At 55.9% G+C, this 16,130-nt stretch overlaps 1 protein-coding gene across 5 annotated transcripts in view; it reads right to left on the reverse strand.

Annotated features, from left to right (window-relative positions):
* Positions 1 to 16,130, reverse strand: part of TRAPPC9 (trafficking protein particle complex subunit 9) — a 556,901-nt gene that overhangs the window by 122,381 nt on the left and 418,390 nt on the right. The window lies entirely within an intron of this gene.

Here is a 16,130-nt window from a genome sequence, read left to right on the forward strand (position 1 = left end):
AGTGAATTAAGATCCTTCCCTAACACCCCAGGCCAATGTTTACCTCCCGCCCACCGCCACTGTTGCCCAGCCCGCACACCTGTATCCACGTTCAGCTGCGTCCCCAGATGCTACAGCCCCTGGTCTCTAGAAGGCAGGCGGGCTCTAGCTAACCACCCGCAGCCTGCCTCCACTCCCACTCCCATGCCCCTGACAGTCACATAGCCAGGGGCTATGTCTTACTGACGTTTGAAATCCCACCTCTTGGCACGAAATCAGGCATACAGCAGGTACTCAACAAAAATGTGTTACACGGATGGATAAAGAAAGAGGGGGAGAAAGGGGGACTCCTTCGTGTCAGGCCCTGAAGATGACTGTCACTCAACGGATAAAAGTCGGCATTTTCTTTTATTTCATAGCCTGTGCTGTGGCCAAAATATTCTGCTGAGCCCCAGCATGCTCTAATTGGCCTTTGGAGCTTCTTCCTTTAACAACCAGGAACTGGTATTCAGGGTGTATAAACATAAGATTAAACCCAAGGAAGAGGTCTTGAGAGCTTGGAAAGGACTACTGGAACATTGGTAAATCCACAGCATTTGGCCGGGAGCGTGACGTTTAAGGGTCAGCTACTCAAGAGTTAGAGGCACTTCTGTGTAAGTGCAGAAACAGTGCGTTTCATAGCAAGGACCACTTTCAAAAAATTGCATTTACTGTTCTTTTCGGATTATACAAGTAGATAGGCTTACTGTAAGAAGCTGGAAAATAGAGAAAAGCATACAAAAGAAAAAGCACTCACTCTTATACTCTAAGGTTGATATATTAATTCTATAGTCTTTTTTCTAAGCAGTTGTATTTTAATGTAGTTTAAATTATTATATAAGCATACATATAAGTCATATATAAGTATTAAATATGTGTGACCACACATACATATACACATAATTTTAAGACGTGCTTTCTTCTCTTAATATAGGATGAGCAATTTCGCATCATTAAAAATTAGTCTGCAGAATATTCTACCATATGGCTGTATCATAATTTACTTAACAATTCCCCTATTTTTCATACTTTCAGGTATTTTCCATTCTTTAAAAAATTACTGGTGAAAAAAATCTTAACAACCATCTTTGTGCTTAAATTTGTTCTCTGCATTTATGACTGTTAGACTCCATTCTAGAGGCGGAATTACTGATTTGAGGATGTGAAAACCTTTGAGGTTTGGAGGCAGAGGACCAAGTTCCTTCTCAGAGAGCTTCTTCCTGAGGTACATGCCCCAAGCAGTGCGGGCGGGCACGCCGCTCTCTGCACCCTTGCCAATACTGACGATGATCAATTTTTAATCTGTGCTAGTAAGAGGCGAAATGCTGCCTAGCTGATGCTTTAATTTGCAGGTCTGTCTGAATTACTCCTGAGGTTGCACATTTTTTCAGGAGCTTATTAGCCATTTATCTTTCTTCCCCTGTGAGTGCAGCCGGAGTGCTTCTAATTTCCCACCCGGCAGAAGCGCTTCCTACTTCCAAGCTAGCCCGGAGCAAACGAGTGCTCTCTTCAAACAAGAGGTCAGAATATTTCCTAAGGTTCACTAAAAAGGCCAAATTCAGCTCATCGTCTGATAACTCAGAAAGAACTAATAACTGTCACCTGTCAGATGGGTGTGGACACATCCCAATGCCCAGCTCTCTTCTGGTCGAATGCAAGAAGGGAGAGAGGCCCGGCTCTCAGCAGCCTTAGGGTCAGAACGCACACTGGACACTGGCCACCAGGATTATATTTGTGTGACCGTCTGCGAGGGGGCTCTTTCAAACAATTTCTGACTGCGTAAGCGTCATACTATATGACCCATCTCCACCCTTCAGGAAAGTGTAGCCAGGTGTGCCCACAGAACAGGAGAGGAAAAAAAAATGAAATGCAACAAACGCTCATCGCATACCCAGCCCTGGGCCAGGTGTTTTAAATATACATTCATCTTTTTTATTACTGTGGCCTAAGGATGAATGTGATTTGCTTCCTTTTACAGATGCAATGACGCTCTCTGGGCATAAGCCACCTGCCAATGTCACAGAGCTGGCAGTCCCATCAAGAGCCTGCCACCCAGACTCAGCGCTGCTCTGTTTTTTGCCGTATCTGGCTCTCCCTTGCTTAGGCAGAGTACCTAAAAGGTAATGGTTTTTGCTCGTGCTGTTTTCAGAGCCGGTGTGGGACACAGACCCGGTGACCGTGGGCCTGCCGTCCACAAGAACCAGCACACCCCCAAACTTACAACAGCCCTCCTGCCCCAACGGCCCCAGGACGCGTGCTGCCAGCAGGTGTCCCAAAGGCAGTGTCCCTCCTCTCCCACAGATGATGAAATCGAGGTACCAGAAGTTGAGTGACTCACCCAGGGGCACCCTGCTTAAAATCCTGCAGCCAGGGTGGCAACCCCAGGACCCGAGGATTACTCCCCAAACCGCAGAGGGGCGCTGTCCACCTCTACGTCTCTCTCTCCATGGGCCTGGGGCACGGTCCCGAGCCCCGCCGCCCCCTCCTTCCTCCCCTCCAGGAAGGGACCGGCAGCAAGGCCGGGAAACTTCTCCCAGAGCTGAGTCCCCACACGTGAGCTCTCTGCCCGCGTGACACGCACACCGGTCCCGAGGGCCAGCACTGTCACAGGGGGAGCCACAGCCTGGTGCCCTGGGAGGCACCCTTGCTCCAGGTCCCTGGTGATGCAGCAGGTCCAAACCAGCTGCTCGGAGAGGAGGCGGCCCCACGGCCATCAAGGCCGCTTATGGAGGAACTGAAGCGGAGCTGCTGGGACTCCCTGTGGAGAGGAGGATGGGAAGTCCAGAGCCGCCTAGGGGAGGGGGGGAGGGGGGGGAGGGAGGGAGACCATCTACTGCAGCGGCCCCCGGAGGGGAGGGAGCTGAGGCCCCGGACGGCAGCCCACGTCCACCCCATGGGCACCGAGGCAGCAGAGGGCACAGAGCAGGGAGCCCCGGCTTGGGAGCAGACCACCTGGGCTGGACCCCCAGCTCTGCCCCGACGTGAACACGACCTTGGCCGTGGCCCTCCACTTCCCTGCGCACCTCTGCGGAATGCGGTCGGCAGTAGTGACCTAGAGGGTGGGCGAGAGGTCAGCGCTCCCACTCAGTGCCAGTGGTCACGCCATCAGAGGTCAGCTCCGCCACAAGGCTCGTCCACAGCACAAACCCTCCCGGAAGGGCGGCACTGCCTCACAGTGCAAAACCCTGCACCCGAACTGGGGCTAATAAGCCCCGTCTTGTAAGATTTTGGGCAGATTAAGTAAGATGGTCCACAAGTGCCCAGCACACACACAGCATCCTACAAACAGTGGCCACTGTCACGATGATCAATCCCACCTTACATATGGGGAGACTAAGGGGCTGGCAAGTTAAGGAAATAACCTGAGCTGCTCGTGGAAGAGCTGAGATTCGGACCCGAATGCAGTTCTGGTGCCGACCCAGCGCCCTAGCGGATTCCCCCAGCCTCCTAACCGTGCAGCCCCCACCGCTATTCAGTCCTCTTCATCTTTGCCGCGTCGGAGTGAAAGAGAATTAATACTGCCATTGAATGCCAGTTTTCACGTTTAATTTTATGGCCAAATGTGACAATAATAGTCAAGAGTTGGCACTAAAAAAAGGTGCTGTGATTTTTGAAGAGTCTATAAAAAAGCGGTGGTTTTTAAAATACCATATCATATGATTCAGCCTTTGAACAGCTGATAACCTCGCCAGGGAAGTCGTAATGATGACATTTAAATACAAATCAAGGAGTCGGATTTAGAAGGACTATCCACATATAATTAAATTGAACTTTCATTGGGAGATAATTGATAGTTATAAGATGGTATTCTAAATTTATGTGGCGCATCCTTCGGGAGTCTATTTGACTATGCAGAACGCCAGCCTACTTCTCTGTTTTATAATGAAGTACAATCCAAGTGAAAGGGAAGCGGCCAACCTTCCAGAGTCATCCATCCTGAATGAGAGGAGCTTTTGGCAGACAAGAAAATGGCATCAACACTGACAACCTGGATCACGCCCAAGAAGATCATTTGCACCTTAAGCCTCACAGATCAGTTATGGTTTAAAAAAAAACAAAAAAAACCTTCCGTATTATTATTTTTAATTGAAGAGAACTGTATTCTAAAAATCAAAGCACCATCAGGGATGGCACCAAACACGAGAGTGGCAGCACCCATGGCCACGGGAGGCCCAGCATGTGCCTCACCACCACCACCTACGTCCGTCCTCACGGCAGCCCTGGCGGGATCACACCCACGTGCTGCCCAAGGCCACAGGGAAGGCAAACGGGGCAGAGGACTCTTAACCCGGCCTGGACGGCCCAAAGCCCGCGGCAGGCGAAGACGGGGGTCCCAAGAGGTGTCCCTGCTCCCCGCGCTCCGGGCACACGCCGGGCTGACGCAGCTAACGGACGGAGCATTCGGCAGGGTCAGTGCAGCTCAGACACGAGCACAGGCCTGGGAGCCAGGGCTCCACCCTCTAGCTGGCACCACGAAGAGGCTGGGATTCACCTGGAGGGGAGAAAGCTGAGCAGATGCCCGCGTCAGACAGATCCCGGCCTCTCTTGATCGCTGAGTCTGCCTCCGAGGTTCCAGTCTGTCTGAATCTCCAGTTCCTCATCTGTGGGTTGGAGGCTGTCCAGGGCCCACCGACCTCCTGCCTGGGTTTCTGTGAGTTCAGCGAAGGCCAAGGGTGGGGACTGGAGTGGGGACCAGGGCCTCTTGCTGCCGAGACAGCTTCTCGGAAGAATGACCGCATGGCGTGATCACGGGCGAGGGACCAGCTGGTTCCGCAGGAGAAGAGGACCAGGGACCCCACGTGGCATCCCCCGTCACCCCAAGTGGCATCCCCCGTCACACTACCCCATACACGTGCTCCCCTGTCGTCCACACGCGGGGACCCCAGGGCACTGCCCCATCTTACAGACGGGCGAGCTGAGGGCAAACAGTCCTCCCCCCGCAAGGACCTGCCCTCCTGAGGCCCCTCGCCTGTCCTCACCGCTTCCTCCAAGCAGCTAACTCCACCCCCACCCTGCTCCAAGATCCAGCCTCCCTGAGAAGCCTCCCTGCCTCCCGTGCTGCCTTTCAGGCCGGCTGGGGCACCCCCCTGTCACCGTGCCCCCGTGGTCCCCAGCGTCCTGCCCTCCTCCTCCCCGAGGGCGGCCAGGGCTCTGCCGACCCATCTCCAGCCCAGGGCGGCTTCCGCCACAGGCATATGTGCAGCCTCCGAATCACCCCCTAAACACCGACACCTCCTGTATAAAACTGAGATGAGTTTATTCTGTATTAGAGAAAAAGAAACAAAGCAATGCTTCTAATGTCCAGAGGCGCTGGCTCTGAAGCACTGGGAGTGTCCCCTTCCATCTCAGCCAACGTTTCTGCGGAAGCACAACCCCGTACCTTGCGTTTCTGTACATGAACAATTGTTTTGGGACCCGTTAAGTACCTTCCTCGGCGCAGAAAATAGCACTTAATTAATAAAATGAGATTTGCTCCTAACGTCATTGAGCTGCCGGCTGATCCCCCTGAAACTGCGGGAAGCAGAGTGAGGGCTGGATCCCTGCTTTCCGGGGTCACTTTTCATTGATTGCTCTCCGCTAGGCCTCCTGCAGGGGGGCCCTTGCCATCTAAACAGGGCTGGCCGGCCTGCTGGATCCCTGCCACAGGGTTCGGCAGAGGCGGGGACAGCCGGGGCCTCTGCGGCGCGGTGGGAAGGGGCGGGATGGCAGGCCAGCGGGCAGGGGTTCAAGCCCGACTCTGCTCCTGACGGGACGTGGGATCCAGGGCAGGTCACCTGACTTCAGAGTACCCTCTGGGACGGAGAACTGTGTGGAGGAACGAGCGTGGGCTTTTTACAGCCACACAGACCTGGATTCTAAATCCACGCTTGGTCACCTAGGAGCCTGGTGGCCAGAGGCTGTACAAAGCAGTTAGGCCGTATGAACAGGGAGCACAGTACAGTTTCTTGTCCTCTGGGGTGTGTGCTGTGACCAGGAAGGTGGGCTGTAAGGTCCCTCTGGCAGCCCGGTTACCTGTGATGATTAAGAACTCACATGGGAAATGGGTATCTGACCTGGGGGTTAGTCAGGACTGTGGAGAATGTGGACCACCTGGCATATAATTGGTGATCAAAATTACAGCTATTACTTTTGGGGGGAGGTAAAAAAAAGTTCTAGAATGGATTGAGATCAAAACAGGAAAGCATTTACAATGGCGTTTATGAAGTAAAAAACGCCAGGTAAATGCTAGGTACTTTATTTATTCTTTTCACTATCCTGTAATCACAAAGAATATTCCACCAAGGCTAACACGAAAGCACCTGAGCCTCTCGCTGTGTCCTCAGCCCTGCATCCTCCACAGCTCCCCCACCCCCCCCGCTCCCAGAGGCCCCGCACAGGACAGGCTGGTGGGGAGACCCCACCAGCTCCTGCCCGTCTACCCTCACCTCCTTTCTCCCTCTCTTTTCACAGCCGGACTCACAGGTCCCCCAGCACAGCACGAGCTTGGCTGAAGCAGGGCCTTCCCTCCCCGGTGAGCACCAGAAATCATGCCAACAGTTCCCTGGATTTGCTGGGTCTCTAAGGGGGAGCTTGGGGTTTTCTCCAATGCTCCTCACTGACTACTTTGGGGAAGTCTGTACGAAGATCAAAATACCTATCAGATGCTCTCCCGGTTTTCTGCTATTCTTTTAGAGTCTGAAAGACCTGGCTTCTGCCTAGGCCTGCCTCTAATCAGCTGTGTCTTTGGTGAGTTACCCACTGGGAGCCCCCGTCCTGGGCCGGCGCAGGGGCCTTCCTGGGGGGGGGACACGCAAGTTAACCCAAGTAAGGGTCCGGCCACGGCGCAGCTGGCGCGTCATCAGGGTTAATTCCCGCCTGCTTCCAACCGTAGTAGGAAACGAGCTGCTTTCAAGTGGCAGGTGGACCCACTCTGCCTTGTATGAGTGAGTGAGTCCTTGCTTCTCCCCGAGGGCCGTGCTCCGCTCGGGTGGGCTGGGAAAGCCACCGAGGAGCTCAGATTAGAGCGGCAGCCTCCGCCGGGCAGGTGGGCCATGGCCGCCACGCAACCTTAAGTGAAAAGCGGGTGCATTAACACACGCCCGGGCTCCTCCGGCTCCTGTGAGTTCTCCCAGAGTAACGTGCTGGCCAGGGAGGGAGATCTAAGGCAGCAGCGTCCCCGTTGTGGAGCCTGCTTCACTCCCATCACCCTGCAGAAGACGTGGCTGCATCGTGGGGCGGCCTCTACCTAAGGGTGTGGGCACCAGTCCGGGTCCCGGCCGGCAACCCCATCACCCCGACGAAGTCGGGATCCCGAACGGCAGGTGCAGGTCAGTGACTGCGCCCGAGGGACACGAGCTGATGGGACACTTCACTGTCGTCCCCTAGTCACCTTACTCCACAGCTCCGCCAGCCAACGTGCCAGGATGGGATGTGCTGTGAGCCACATTAGGGTTCAAGCGGGGTGCTGGCCGGGCCAGACTGAGAGGGGAACCTGGGACCAGCCACCTGGGACCAGCGCGATGGTACTCAGAGACCGGTCAGCACGACGCAGGCCCTGCGCTCGGCATTCAGGCACATGGGCGAATCCGAAGCAGCCCCCATCTCCCGTGGGAGAGGGACCTCGGGCAGACGGGCTGTGAGGTCTGTGACGGGCTGTGGCAAGTGCTATGCCACAGGGATGCTCGGTGCTGCTCAGCGTGGAAAGGGGACGACCAGGCCTGTCCACTGCCCTGAAGCTGCTCGGGCTGGGCGTCGGGGTGAGGTGAGGAGGGAACATCCCAGGCGCAGGGAACATCACAAGTGGCAAAGCACAGTGCGATGGCACGTGAACGCTAGCTCGGCTCCCTGGGCGCCCGTCCGACTGCTCAGAGGGGCCTGGGAGGGACGAGGCCAGAGGGGTAAGCAGGGGCAGACCACGGAGGCTCCCATGGCCTCATCAGGGGGCGTGCACATCCCCTGCTCGCTATGGCCGAGTGGATGGCTACACCGCCAGGCAGGTGGACCCACGCTGCAAGGAATGTCAAAGGCTAGTTTTAAGAACAAAGGAAAAATTTTTTTTAAAATAGTACAAAAAGGAGAAACTGAAGGAGGCAGAGGAAGAGGAAACTACAGAGGGAGAGAACGATTACTGAGTATTTGCAGTCAGCACACACGCCCTCCTTCAAATGGTCCTACTGTCTTCACAAAGCAGATAAGGAAACCGAGGCACAGGTGATGGTGTGGTCGCCAAGGGTCAGGCCTTCCTGGACACAGACGTCCTTCCACAGAGCCCAGGTGGGCGTGGCAGCCCGGAGCAGCTTCCTCCCTGTGCCGCACTGGCCCCTGGCAGCCAGAGGCCTCCTGTGCACACACAGGGGCATCCACAGCTGAGGCACCGGATCCCCACTCCTGTCCAGGGGACACCCAGGAGGGAGGCTGCCGGGAAGCCAGAGCCCAGGGCCTGGGTCCAGGTTCCAAACTGAGAAGGCAACCTTCCTCATCGCATCCCCTGGGGTCGCACAAGGCGTGGGGGCGGGGGGGGCTGCTGCTGTTTGGGGGGTGGGGGTCCAAACCCACTCCACTCGGCAAACACGGGGCGGAGCCAGGATGCTCACAGGTTCAACCCCAGGCCCAGGGAGATGAAGAGAAAGAGGGAAACAAATTGGAACATCGCTGGCAGATTTTTTCCTGGCAGATGCTGCTAAAGAAAGGACGTGAGAGAAATACGTGGAAGTATTTTTGACATCTGGGTTTAAGACAGACCATGGCAGTTTCCCTCATCAAGCTAATCAGAAGCAAAAGAACCAACAGAGTTAAATAACCCTAAAATAGCTTTTGTAGAACAGTTACAGATGGATCAGACAGTTAAAACGATCAGAATGGAGTGCAAGGATCCTGGTACATTGCCAGTGTCAAAGGTAAGGGAAAATATACTGCATTTGCTGAAGGACAGTAACACTTCAATTATCCTCCGCAGAAATTAAAGTTCCCTTGTATAAAAATGCCCCTTTTAAGTGGAGCTGAACCTACAAAACATTACCGTGTTGTATCAGTCTCTGGACAGAAATCTTTCTAAGTTGAGATGCAGATTTCCCACCTTCCACAGGACGCGTGCCTGCTTCTGCCTAACTAGATCAAGGAAGGGAGGGTCTCAGGTAGGGGACAGGGCATCTGGCACTGAATCTGCATCTGGGGGGGGGTGGTCCCCTTGCCGAGACCTTGCTCACATCCAGGTTCCTTGCTGGGTTCTCTACAATCACGTCTCTTAATTCTCACAACCACCCCGGCGATAAATGTTATCACGATCAGTGTCCGAATCCTCCAGAAGAGGAAACCTCAGAGCCATGTGTGGCCCTGGGGGGCAGAGGAGTGGGGCGCTCTGGAAGGCGGACGTGGCCCTGTGTCCTTGGAGCAAAGCCTCCTCCCATCACAGCGTGTCCAGAAAGGGTCAGAGGCGCCCTGCAGATGCCAACCAGTCTCCAGGGTGGAGTCCAAAGGCAGGTGAGTCGCCTCTGCTGGACTCTGCTCTCTCACCAGCAGACAGGGTAACCCCCGGAGAGCGTCCTGAACACTGTGACCTCAGTGTGTCATCTGTAAAATGAGCACGTGATCTAGCTAAAAAGAGGTGATCTGTGGACTAATTTGGACAGTGTATTCTTAATAAGAAAGCCTTTTAGAAATCCTAGTTCTTTCATTGCCATGGTTATTACACGATACCTTCCCACCAGCACCTAGCGCTCCATACATCCAAAACCAGAAGCATGCCACCTCCCAGCTGCTCCCCTCCAGGCCCGTCTCACTCCCGCATCACCCCACACACTGGGCCTGCGATCCCCCTTCCCTTTGCCCTCCAGGCCTGGGCAGCAGGCTGTGTGGACTGACCCCGCCCCCTCCCCACGCCCTAGTTCAGGCCTCCTGCCCCCTTCTGCGCGGGCCACCTGACGGCCATGTCATTCTAACTCCCAGCCTCTCCCCTCTCTGCCCTCTGCACCCTGTGTGCAGAACTCGATCACAGTGTATATAAACTGCCCTGGTTCTAAAGGGCTCCTGCCACCCGGAGAACAGAACTGGGGATGAGGGTGATGATGCCTAAGAAAAGTGGATGCAAAATCCAAGGGACCTCAGTGTCCTGCTAAGTGGCTTCCTAGAGCTTCTAGAGCTTTCTTGAGACAAAGGGGCCAAGGAGGTTTAGCAGAAGGAAGGCAGCAGCCGGGGGGAAGGCTGGAGGGGGAAGAGACCGGGGACGAGCCCGTGTGGAGGCTGGTGCAGTGGCCCAAATCCAAACCAAAACCGCCATCAGGAGAACAAAATTTCTAAGGTATGGAATTCTCAAAGGGATTTACAAATTGGAAATTGCCCAATTATCATCTGTGTGTAAATAGCATTTTTGTAACCATCAACAAATAGTGTATCTACAGAATATACTTATAAACACAGAAATAGAATTAAGGGAGATTCCTTTGGAAAATAAAAATTAGAATACATTTCCAGAAGGTCAAAATTCTTTCCAAGAGGCCTAAGTGCCAGGGAGGAATTCAGTGTTTACAGTGAGAATCCCTACCACGTACGAGGCCTTTCCCTGCACCAGGTGCTGTGCTTGGGCCTTCCTGTCCCACCAGCGCTCGGGGCTCACGGCAGACGCGGCCGCCCGCTGTGCTGAGCGCCCTGAGACCCGGCTCTCATCTCACCCCCGTGAAGCCCGAGTGGAGCACGGTCATCCCCGTCTGTACTGATGGGGAAACAGGCTCCTAAGCCACCCCCGGGCTCCAGAGGGACACAGTCAGGGAGCAAGGGTGGAGGCCCGTGAGCCACGGTCCCCGAGCGGAAGGAAGTCGGCGGGATGCTGGGGGCAGGAGGAAGTGGGGGCCTTGGCCTTCGTTCCAGAGGTACCTACGTGGGTCCTCACGTCAACAACCGGCTCTTCTGATAAACCTCTTCACGTGACCGCCCCAGAGCCGCCCACCAAGACGGCAGCCTCCACGTGCCGCCCGACACCAGCGAAGGGAGTCCGCGTGGATGGGGCCGCACCAGCCTCCGTGACCTGCGCCGCCAGTCTCCAGCCCCCTCCTGCCGCCGGCACCACGAAGCCCTTACTGTCCCCACGCCGCGTCCACGCTGCACTCAGCACCTCCGGCCCTTCACCCGGCTCGGCTCACCCTGGACCCACCTCCCCTCAGCCCCCCGTGCTTCCAGCAGCCGCCCTGGTAAAGCGCACACTGAAGGCCTCCCGCCCCACCTGACAGAGTGCTCGGAGGGCAGAGACGCAGCCTGCCTGTCCTCGCCTTCCTGGCGCCTGGCACAAGGCCTGGCACGCAGTCGGGGCTGAAGAAAATGTACGCCGAACTAAGAGTCACCCCACAAGCCTTTCCTGTGACTGAAGCGTTACCCGCCTGGAAGGAACCATGAGCTGACGGATTTTAAGGCAGCTAAATGCCTCCATTTTATTAACAAAATGCCTCAATCATACTAAGTCAGCTGCCATTAGTAAAAAGGTGCTTTTACATCTAATTGCACATTTCATCAACTCTAAGTTAAATGTCCTACTTCCTAACGTGAATGAGGAAAGCAAACAGGGACGGGAAGGAGTCAGATCTCCCGAGTGTGCCCAGCTTGGGAGAGGGGGCCCAGGGGTGCGGCCCAGCCTCTCACCCCCCGGAGTCAGTGCAGGGGACGGAGGGGGCCAGGGCTGCGGAGACGCAATGCTGGGCTCGCATCCTTGCTCTGTCCCATGTCTGGGCCATCTCGGGAGGGAAGTCGTTTGGCTTTTTGAAGCATTTTCTGGCTGTAAAAATAAGGATAAGGAGGCTAACCTCAGAGTACAGTCGTGAGGTTTAAAAGGCCTCGTGCCACGTGCCGAGCACTGAGTGCCGTGCACTCCAAGGGCGGGGCTACCTGGAATCATATCCCACCATCGACATCACCCACCCTGGCACAGATCCGGCCACAGGGAGCAGAAGGGAACCAGGAGGGCACGGAGCATGCAAACTCCTTAGGAAGGCACGCAAAGCCCCCAAGGCCTGGGCCCACGCACCTCCGGGCCTCAGCTGCCCTGACTCACCCACGTGCCTCCTGCCCCGGGGCCTGCAGTGCGGTCAGGCTGCTGGGCCTTGGCTCCCGCTCAGGGATCAGCCCTGTGAAGGCTACTCTAACCTGTCCCCCCTCCGGCCCACGAGAAGCGCACGCTCCCTACCCTGAACACTGTGCCCACTGTTTAATAGGTGGTTAACCACACTCGTGACCCTGGTGGCTTCATGCGCCTGTTTCACACACACACACACACACACACGACTATGAATTCACAGAGTGGATTCACTATGGATTCTTACCCATCTTTCATAGACCTAGAACTTAGGTGTTCAACAAGACTCTGCTGAATGAATTACTGAAAACTGCCTTTGATAAGCTGAACGATGCGACGAGAATGAGCGGGCAGCTTTGTTCTGTGTGGCCCAGGGGGTAGGACGGAGGGACTAAAGTCACGCGGAGCCCTCTGCACCCTTGTGGGACAGCCCACCCCTCCCACTGACTACGAGGCAAAGTCTGCACCGGCACAGAGGCAGCCCCCTGAGCCCTCTGGGAGGAGAACACAGCGGGAGGTGTGACGGGGAGAAACACGGACTAGCCACCCCCGCGGGCTGGGCCTCCACGTCCCCCTCTCTCTTCTCCACGGAGTGGCCTGCGGTGCCCCCAGTAGACAGCAACAGGCAGCAACCCCAGTGGATGCAACTCGGATAGAAACGCCATCTTTCTGGCCAGGAAAACCAGGAAAGGGGGTCCCTGGAGGTGGCAGAGCACGTGTGTGTGGGGGGGGGGAATCTCAGGGCACGGGACCCCCTAACCCAACACAGCAAAGGCCTCGAGAACAGCCCTGGGATTTGACCCCCCGCACCCGCGCACCAGCCTCAGATTCCGTTCGCCCCTGAGCTGTGGGTGCACAGGACAGGCGCCAGCTGGCAGGGCAGAGGCAGGGCGGCCTGGCTGGGATTCCGAGCGGACACAGGCACCCCAGCCTGACCCCGAGCGGCCCAGGGCGCCACTGCTGGCCTCTCTTCTCAACCCCACATCCAGTGAGGTCACGTCGGGAGCTGGAATCTGGCCGCAGGGGAAGTATTTGCACCACAGAATCTGGCAAACGCTACAATCCAGGGTGAGTTGTTAACAACCTAGCAGGTCACGCTGGACAGACCCAAACCAGCGAAGCAGAGGCTTGGGGAACTGAGCTGAAGGAAGAGAGATCTCGACTTCCAGCCCAGGAAGGCGAGGCAGGATTTATGGCTGGAACCTCACTGGACAGGCTGCCTGCCAAAACAAACCATCAGTGCTCTCCAGGGGCTCATAAAAAATAACCCTCAGAGTCAGAGTCTACAAGAAATAATGGTCACAGTGTCCAAGAACAATGTAAAATACCTACCATGCAAGAAAACAGGAAAATGTGACCAATCCTCTAAAACCAGTGATGCCAAGCCCAAGACGATCCACACGCCAGAGCCACCTGCCAGTAAGCGAACAAGCTTAAAACCTAGAGTCACCGTAACACAGCATGACATCTGAGAGACGTGAGCTGAGCTAAGGGGCCTTTGAATAACTCGATGACACAGCCAGTCTCAAACACGGCGCTGGTCTCACATTTGAGGGAAAAAACAAACAGACAAAACCTGCTCAGCCCCTCCACACCTCGGGCAGCCACTGGATCTTGCTCTGTTTTCCTCCTTCTAAAGCCTCAGGCTGCCTGCTTCGCTTTCCAGATTTGCAGGTTTCCGCGGCCCTGCATAATTCTGCTGATCTTCTCAAACTGTGCTTCTGCACGTGGCCTGCAGCTTCGGGAACACAAAGCCATGGCCTGACACGCGGGGAGCAGGAGACGGGGGTCGGAGGTGCCCCTCCCTGTAACCGTGGCCCCAGCAAGGCTGCGCGGGTCAGCAGAGGGTGTTTAAGAGCGGGCTGAGCCAAAGAGGGGGCTCTGGGACCCTCTCGCTGCCTTTCCAGCCTCGTTTCCAGCCTAGCGCTCTCTGCTTCACCCACTCCAACCTCCTCGAGGGTCCAAACCACGGCACGCTCACCTGTAAAATGGGGGAATAACCACCTCCTCAAGGGGGAGGGTTTCCCCAGCCCTGGGAGCAGTACTCGACTCCGACGGCCGTGGAAGTGAACAATGCCACGAGCGGTCCCCTGTGTCTCTACACCTCTCCAGTACGCACAGGTGACATGAACAAACACTTAGCATGGTGGGCGGCATGTAACAGGTGCTGGACAAGCACAACGTCACTTCCCTTATATTCTGGGATCACCTGGACGTCGCAGATGTGGTCGGGGAAGGGACGGTACTCACGGAGGGCGGGCCCCACAGAGCCTGCTGCCCTAACACGCGTTTGCCCTCCGCTCCGACTCCTGGGATGGGCCAGGCATGAGGGGCGGGGGCAGGAGCCGCAGCCCACCTGGAGTTGACATTACCAGGAGCAGGACGGAGCTAAGGTGAGTCGTGGCGAGAACAGCTAAGAGCTCCCCAAAAGCTCTCTCCGGCAACCGCAGCTACGGTAGGTCGGGTGGATGCTGGCTGGAATCAGACTGGAAAACAGGCAGCTAACGATTAGATCGAAGCTTTGGAAACAGCTCCTGCTTTGCATTCAAGTAGCAAACACAGTGCAGGCCTTTAAGGGAACAGACTAGAGCTATTTATACCCTCCTTTTTCCAGCCAAGACATTAAAAGGACAAAAAGGTAACAGCGACAAGATTAACATTCAAAGACAATTTCAACTCTTCTAGACCCGTCAAATCCAGTAAGAGGCATTCCCACCTTTGGCCCCGTGGAGGAGGGAACTTAGATTTCATTTTCAGTCAGCCATGGTGACTGGTGGCCCCTGAGAGACCCCAACGTCCCCAGGAGAGGCTTAGAGAGGAAGCAGGAGTGAAGGAGGCCACACAGGGTTATGCTGAGATGAAACCACTGCGGAGACAGCAGCAGTGCTCACCGGACGGCAGGCACATGCCCCCCTTGCACAGATGCAGAGACTGAGGTGCGGGCAGGATAAACCCCTGCTGGCATCAGCCCTGGGGCGCCGAGCCTGCTCCCTCCACAGCTCCGCTGTCCTGCACAGGAAGCAAGCCTGGGGCTCCGACCCTCACTGTCCCACCTCCCGGGCCGCCCCAGCGGGGTGAGGGCGAGAGCTTGGAGGCGATTCCAGCCCCACGTCTACAATTACAAGCATGAGATGACTGGAAGCCAACTCAACCTCACGGGCTCAGCCTTCTGACCTGACCGTGAGGGTTTCGGTCGTAGGTGAACTGCCACGTACCGGACGCCGGCTGCACCAGGTCAGCTTTGCCCCCAAACCTCACAGCCCCGGGCAGCCACGCCCCCCACTCCACAAAGGAGGACGCCGAGGACCTCGGGGGTTACCGGCAGGGCAAACGCACACAACGGCAGTTTCCAAACACGAGGCTTCACGAGTGGAGCCACGTGTGGCTTGAACCCCAGAAAGAAGGATGGACGCTCCTCTGCGGGTCTGACTCGCCCCTCGAACACGTGGCTCACACAGCCGCCCCCACAACCCAGTCTTCAGTGTGCGGAATTTTACAGCTGAAAGGGGACAAGCACATCCTTCTCTCCGCACAGATTAAACGAACCCGAGGCCCAGCTTCCACAAGGCTGCACAGAGCCCCGGGCCCCGGTGTCTGGGGGGTGCCCTCACCCCGAGCCTGCTCGTCTGGATGGGGCTGTGGGCTCGGCACAGTCCCGTCGGCGGCGAAACCAAAACCGCCTCCGCCAGCCTCAGCACAGGCCGCCAACGCGAGGAGCTCAGATCGCTATCACTCATCTACCCACCGTGTAAGACTGAGGCTCTGACCATCATGTCTCATCACAGAGTTGCTAAGGATTACACGTCCCAAGAAGCAGAGGAGGAAGGGAAACGTGAACGCAACGATGAGAACTGAGACCTGCTTCACCCGGAAAATATGATTGCGATTTATCGCTGCACAGCAGACGACGATGGCCCGTCAGAGAAACTCTGCTGAAAATAAAGAAAAAAAATCACCTGGAGTTGTTTTGCCACATTTCCAAATTAGAAAATGCTCCCCTCCGGATGATTTATGCTTCAATTTTTTCCTTTTTCACAGAGAATTTGTCAAGCGTTACAGGAGCACCTAAGAGCAG

This window comes from Balaenoptera physalus, assembly GCF_965194825.1.
Source record: "Balaenoptera physalus genome assembly, chromosome: 17".
Lineage (NCBI taxonomy): Eukaryota > Metazoa > Chordata > Mammalia > Artiodactyla > Balaenopteridae > Balaenoptera > Balaenoptera physalus.